General features: G+C 45.1%; 2 long non-coding RNA genes across 9 annotated transcripts in view; one reads left to right on the top strand and one right to left on the bottom strand.

Annotated features, from left to right (window-relative positions):
• Nucleotides 1-884: 884 nt before the first annotated feature.
• Nucleotides 885-4,913, bottom strand: LOC111098807. 2 transcript variants are annotated; one of them, XR_005369217.1, is made up of 4 exons: nt 4,838-4,913; nt 4,295-4,426; nt 2,767-3,707; nt 885-1,491 (listed from the first exon to the last, which is right to left on the bottom strand). It is a non-coding gene; the product is annotated as an uncharacterized LOC111098807 (long non-coding RNA). The 2 variants fall into 2 exon arrangements; XR_005369216.1 differs by having other exon boundaries at nt 885-3,707.
• A 31-nt stretch (nt 4,914-4,944) lies between these two features.
• Nucleotides 4,945-6,000, top strand: part of LOC102155186 — a 54,767-nt gene continuing 53,711 nt past the window's right edge. For all 7 annotated transcript variants that reach the window (XR_005369589.1, XR_005369586.1, XR_005369587.1 and 4 more), the window contains exon 1: nt 4,945-5,220. This is a non-coding gene — a long non-coding RNA (uncharacterized LOC102155186). The remainder of the gene's footprint in view (nt 5,221-6,000) is intronic.

Raw genomic sequence — 6,000 nt, 5'->3', positions numbered from 1 at the left:
TTTCAGAGAGGCTGGCAAGCAGCTGGAGCCCCGTCCATGCCTCGCCTGTTCCATCCGTGCCTCTTTCTGGAGCTGAGGCAAGGACAGCCCTTCCACTCTTGAAGTTTCCAGGCTCACAGTTGTGCACTTTTCTGAACTCACACCGTTGAGAAATATCAAGGTCAGAACATGATTGAAGAACCTTCTTCCTCTCTTTTAAGTTGCTGCGTTTCTATGATATTGTTTTCCACTAAAGAAGGTTCTCTTAAAAATGAGGTTGAGATCCCTAAAGAAATTGCTTCAATCAGCAGCAGGGCTTAATGACTGTTAATGGGAAGTGGAGATAGGATAGTAAGTGTTACTTTGATTAATAAGAGAACTGCAGAGAATTTAAATTGTGCCACTGATGGATTATTTTCTTCAAGCTTGATAAGCACTTCTCATTTGTTCTTAAATTTGGTCAATACTGTTAAAGGCAGCAAAATGAAGTATAATTAATTCTATTACTGCTGCTCAGACCAAGTGTTACTAAGAAACAGATTATGATGCAGGCGACGGCCGAAGTCACAGCGTTGACAGCTCGATGCTTTGAATACCTGTCATTGCTTGTTAGCTTAAAAGAACGAAGAAAATATTTCCGGATTCTGATTTTGAGATACCTAAAGCTGTCTTTGCATCTGCGCATGTTCCACTGACCTAATACAGGGAGTACGGGCACGATGGCCAACAGACATGAAAATGATCCTGCTTCGGAAATATAGAGAGTAAAGAAAGGATTGAAATCATCTATCAGTTAACACATTAAGAGCTGGATGCTCTAATCACTAAGAAAATGAGATATTGATTTGATGTTGAAAGAAAGCTTTACATATTTCCCCTTTTTCAAAGATTCTACCCATATTATGAGCCATGCTTTTCTTCACCTTTGCTAATAGTTTTTTTTTTTTTAGAACAGTGGATAAACAGATGACATTCAGAGAAAAGCGATCTTATTTAGCCAACAATTTTATTTACTCTGAGAATTAATGCTTAGGATGGCATGGATTTGGGCCCATGTTGTCCCTTTTTTTCTGAAAACAGCAGGATGGCTGTTTCCCGAATGACTTTGTTCCCCCTCAAGCCCCCGCCTTTTCTTTTTTTTTTTTTTAAAGATTTTATTTATTTATTCATAAGAGACACAGAGAGAGAGGCCGAGACACAGGCAGAGAGAGAAGCAGGCTCCATGCAGGGAGCCTGACATGGGACTCGATCCCTGGATCAGGATCACACCCTGAGCCAAAGGCAGATGCTCAACCGCTAAGCCACCCAGGAATCCCCCCCCCTTTCCTTAATCACTATCTATTTATTTAAGGGACATAAATGACTTTATAAGTCATGCTAACAGTCATGTCTGAATGTGGACTGATACGTACACAGTCTTACCTACTGGTTTACAGCTTCTTATTCAGTGATTCTTATCCTTATAGTTTACTCTTCAGGGCATCTCTGGTTTATTCAAGAAGTGCTTCCAACCTTAAAATGAAAATAAATGAATTCCACGTCATAGTTTTTTAAAGGGAATAAGCAATGTGTCAGTCCTGTTTCACAGAAGCCACCAAGTAACAGCAGGCTTTTACAACTCCAGAAAGACTGGGAAGCAGACTCCCACTGAACATGTGTCCTTCTGTTCACCATTCTTCTTCCAAGTTGTGTGCTTCTTCCAAAGTGTGTAAAGTCATTGGGCCAGTAATCTTGTATTAATATAAAACCTAAGTGTGGTGTGCTAATAGTGCAGTTATAAAGTTTCCCTGAAGTTCTAATCCCGTTATTAAAAATGTAAACCTTATCTATTATGAATTGAGGACTAATTCTCTCGCCCAGATGTCCCATAAACATAATTTCCAAAGACGAGAAAATTATAGGAAGTGCATTTTAGATCACAATGTGAAAGTCAAGCTATTCTAGAAGTCATTGGCTGGAGAGCTTATTTTTGGAGATAGAGCACAGCATCTGAGAAAGAGCCAGAGCCAGCAGCTGCCAGAAGCCCAGGTCCTGGAGTTACTTCTGCCTCTGCAAAGCACTGAACGACCTTGGAAGAGTGAGTCTCTTAATCCCTCTGGGACTAGGTTCTCTCCTCTGTGAGGTGAAGGGTTGGCCCAACTGATCTCCTACATCCTTTCATCCTTGAAACTGCTGGTCTTTGAGTAAAGCTCAAGCATGGGATGCTTACATGGTCCTTTTAAAGCTGTTGGCTCAAAATGATGTGGTCTGTGTGGTATCCACAGTGCTTCAAGCTCAGGATCTTCTAGGGTGGGTAATTCACCCTGCAAATCAAAGTGGCCCCTACCATATACCAGGCCCTGGGCTCAGTGCTAAAGACAGAACGGCTGTCTGCCTGGTGTGTTTCTGATCTCAAGGCACTTCCGTGCCAGCGGGGAGGCAGGCAAGGGTACAGGCCCTCGAATAAGTAGGATACTTTTTTCATAAGTGTGTTGAAGAGATGCAAACCAGAAAATGTTGGCATGAGGTAACAGGGTCAGAGATGGCTTCCTGGCAGGGGGAAACCAAGAGTGAGAACACTGCCGGCCAGAAGGGTAAGTGGAAACATGGAAGGGATGATTCAGCCGGCTTGCCTGAATGATTAAGGCAGAAGGAAGCCAGGTACTCATCTGCCTCGTCTCATTGCCTTTCTCGAGAGCGTTTCTCGTCTATTATGTATACTTGCAAAGTGCTCTTATTAATTCAAGGAACAGAGAGCAAAGGAAAGATTGTTGCCACTGCTTTCTATCCACTGCTAGAGAGTCTCACCTTTAGCAACTCTTAATAATCTTGACTTTGGCTTTCCAGATTGCTGCAGACGGTTCAAGTTTCACAACTTCAAGCTGGGTTATTTCCATTCATGCTGCATCTCTGTGGTTGCCCGTAGAATTTGGTACAACTTACGACTTTGGAATTACTGTATAATGCTCAGAGGTGTGAAACGCCATTTCAAGTAATGCCTTTCTTCAGTTAATATAGATAAATATTGATGGCAGGCAGCAGTAAAACAAGTCATTAAATTCTTCAGTGCAGAGTGTGTCCCACACATTGCTGGAAGCTCCAGAAATCACACCAGGCTCCGAGAAAACCACTGCATATGATTAGAGAGTGCTCACATCCCTGGCTTCCTCCTTCCAAACTGGAAAACAAGGGAGTGTGGGTGAGGCTCGGGCCCCCAAGTGAGGGAGTGGGGAGTGGGGAGCAGGGTCGGGATTGCACTGTGGGTCTAGTCTATCCACCCTTTCTTCTGCTACCACCCTAATGAATTCCTGGGTGAGCCAGAAACCTTTGAAAAATGGCAATTGGTGGCAAATGGGAGCTCTGGTGCTCTGAAAACAAAGAAACTTTAAATCTCAACTAGTAACCCTATAAAAGCAGCTCAAGATTTGGAGGGGCTGTAAACCCCAGCAGAGAGGTCCTCCGCTGCTATTTCGATTATTTGACTTCAGTGTCTTGGTGGCGATGTGCAACGTGGCCGGGGTCAGTCACATAGGGGCCAGATAACATGTCTGTTCCTTGATACCCTAGGATGAAAAATGAAGGAGCCGCTTGCTCATGTTGTAACACCATCCTTAAGGACTCCAGCTTGGTATAGATTTTGAAGCTCCACAGTGTGGGGTACCCTTTCTTCAAGATGTTTTTAATGGGCTCCGGGTTGTCAAAGACACCGCTCTGATAATGAGGCTGAGCCCCGTGTGAGGAGAAAAGCTCTGTAATGAGGGAGGAGGACAATTTGTTACAGTTATGTGGTTACTTGGCCATAATATCTTTTTGAGGTTTATTAAATCATATAAAATTTCAATTTACACTGTAATATTCTATAAAAGATGGAGCACACAGAAGTAATAAGTATGACAACATTTCTTTCATTTATGAATCGTATTGTTGATTGTGTTAACACTGCCACATCCCGCAGCAGGATTATTTATGTCGGGACAGTAATTTTCTATCTCCAATTTAATTTTGTAAAAGTTAATTACAAATTAGAATAAAATGAATGCAGTTATGGAAGGCAGCAAAATGCTGAGATAGGAGGTTATTGGGGGGAAATATTTACTCAGGCGCTTCCTCGTGGAGATCTGTGTTATGGAAACGCAGGGGCTAACGTGGCTGTTGGCACCCTGAGCTAACGTGGCTTTGGCACCCATTCGTTGGATGGGGAGAGGCCCTTGCTTTTAGCTACTAGGAAATGGGCTGTCCTGAGAGGAACACAGGGAGCCTCAGTGGTCGATCTAGGGGAGCCCTTCCTTTCCCAGTCTGGCAGCCTGGGGAACCCCAGAGGGGTTCCGACACCTACCCCAAGTCAGACAACCTTCACTTGGCTTGAATGTGGGTGTAGATTGGTTTCTGCCTTAAAAAGTGGGGCCAGGGGTTGAGAGGAGGCAGAAAGTTTCTCCAGCTTTCACCACAAGCCAGTGGGCGGCGGCGCCTAGGGGAGAAGGCAAAGGGCAGCGTAAGCATAACTCAGGCAGGGGCCCTCCCCTTCCCTCTCCCGCTGAACCCCTTGTCCACGCTGCCCTTCCCAACACCTGGCCTCTCAGTTCCTCGACCTGCACCAACTCTCCCCAAGGCACCCCCTCCCCCTGGTCCGACCCTAGATCCCGTCATCGCCAGTCGCGGTAACTCCGCCCACATCCTACAGCATCACACTCTCCAGTCACCTTCTCCCCTCCCTCTGCCCTTCGGTACCTGCCACTCCTCACTGTCCCTTCGCCCCCACCCATCCCCACACCCCCAATGTCCTGCATCCCTGTTGACCGAGAAGAATTTCCCTGCACATACCCTCGGCATAAAAAAGAAAAAAAGAAAAGAAAAGAAAAATTTTGTGGTTTGTACTCACAACCAGGCTCCTCTGACAGACTCGCTACCAGAGCGGAAGAGCCGGAGACAACTGCGCAGGCGCGGCTCCCGTCAGCCCTGACCTTTCACCCAAAGCACACCGGAAGCGGAAGTGAGAGAAGCCCCAGGCCCTGGGATAGGAAGCCCCGGGCCTTCATGTCCCTCCCTGTCACTTTTCCAGGTGCGGCGTCCCCTGTTCCCCGGGCCTGGCTCAAGCGCGACTGTGCCGCTGGCTGAGGAGGCGGAAGGGCTCGGTGCCACCCACTTATTTGCCTCCACGTTGGCTCCTCTCCCTGCGGTCAGACCATCGCTTCCCCTTCCCGGCCTCACCACCGAGCTCGAACCATTCCGGGGCCCGTTGAAATCTCAAGATTGACTTGCTAGGTGAAAGACTTTTATATTTAGTTTTTAATAGAGCAAAAGTGACTCTAAATTTGTTAATATTCTTTAGGTTACATAGGACAAATTACAGATAAGTGAATCAGTAATGAAATTTGTAATGAGAATTTCTCAAGTATGAAATGTTGGCGCAAGGAAAGTTAATTGCGGGGTTTTACAGCCATTATAGTTTATATCATAAATGCAAAAATGACTAGGGCCATTTAATTACAGTAGGAACACACTAAATTTTTATGGAGTGCCATTTTGTTAAAGAGGTACTCGGAGCATTAAGAGCAAATACCATCCTAACGGTGGGTCCAGGTAGCTTTTGCAACATCAAATAAATATGCTATTGCTACAGAATTGTTCCTTAGATACTATAATTGACATGATGACTAATGAGATGGGTTTATTCTCACAGCTTCACATACTCAATTTACAGTGTGTGAAAGTTATTTTTTCTGCAATCCATAGACCTGGAAGGAACCAGAAAAATCCCTCTTGGAAAACACTATCTCTGCTGCTTCTCTAATTAACCTTCAAAAATGCATTTTGAAATATAGAAGTTGGTGCCTGGCATAGAAATTGGATTGTCTCAGGAAAAAAAGACCCAAGTGCTAATTTGTTCCTTATTAAATATCTGCCATGTCAAAATTACAGGCAGTTAATGTTTTGGCGCCTTTCAGCAGGGCCAGGGACAGCTTTTCCTGAGGGCCAGGCGCAGGAGGGTGGTTCTGCCTACTAGTTACCCCAGGAACCAATGCTGTCCACACTGACCCCACC

The sequence above is a fragment of the Canis lupus genome, chromosome 14, assembly GCF_011100685.1.
Source record: "Canis lupus familiaris isolate Mischka breed German Shepherd chromosome 14, alternate assembly UU_Cfam_GSD_1.0, whole genome shotgun sequence".
NCBI classification, from domain to species: domain Eukaryota; kingdom Metazoa; phylum Chordata; class Mammalia; order Carnivora; family Canidae; genus Canis; species Canis lupus.
This window is presented reverse-complemented; position numbering and strand designations above follow the sequence as displayed.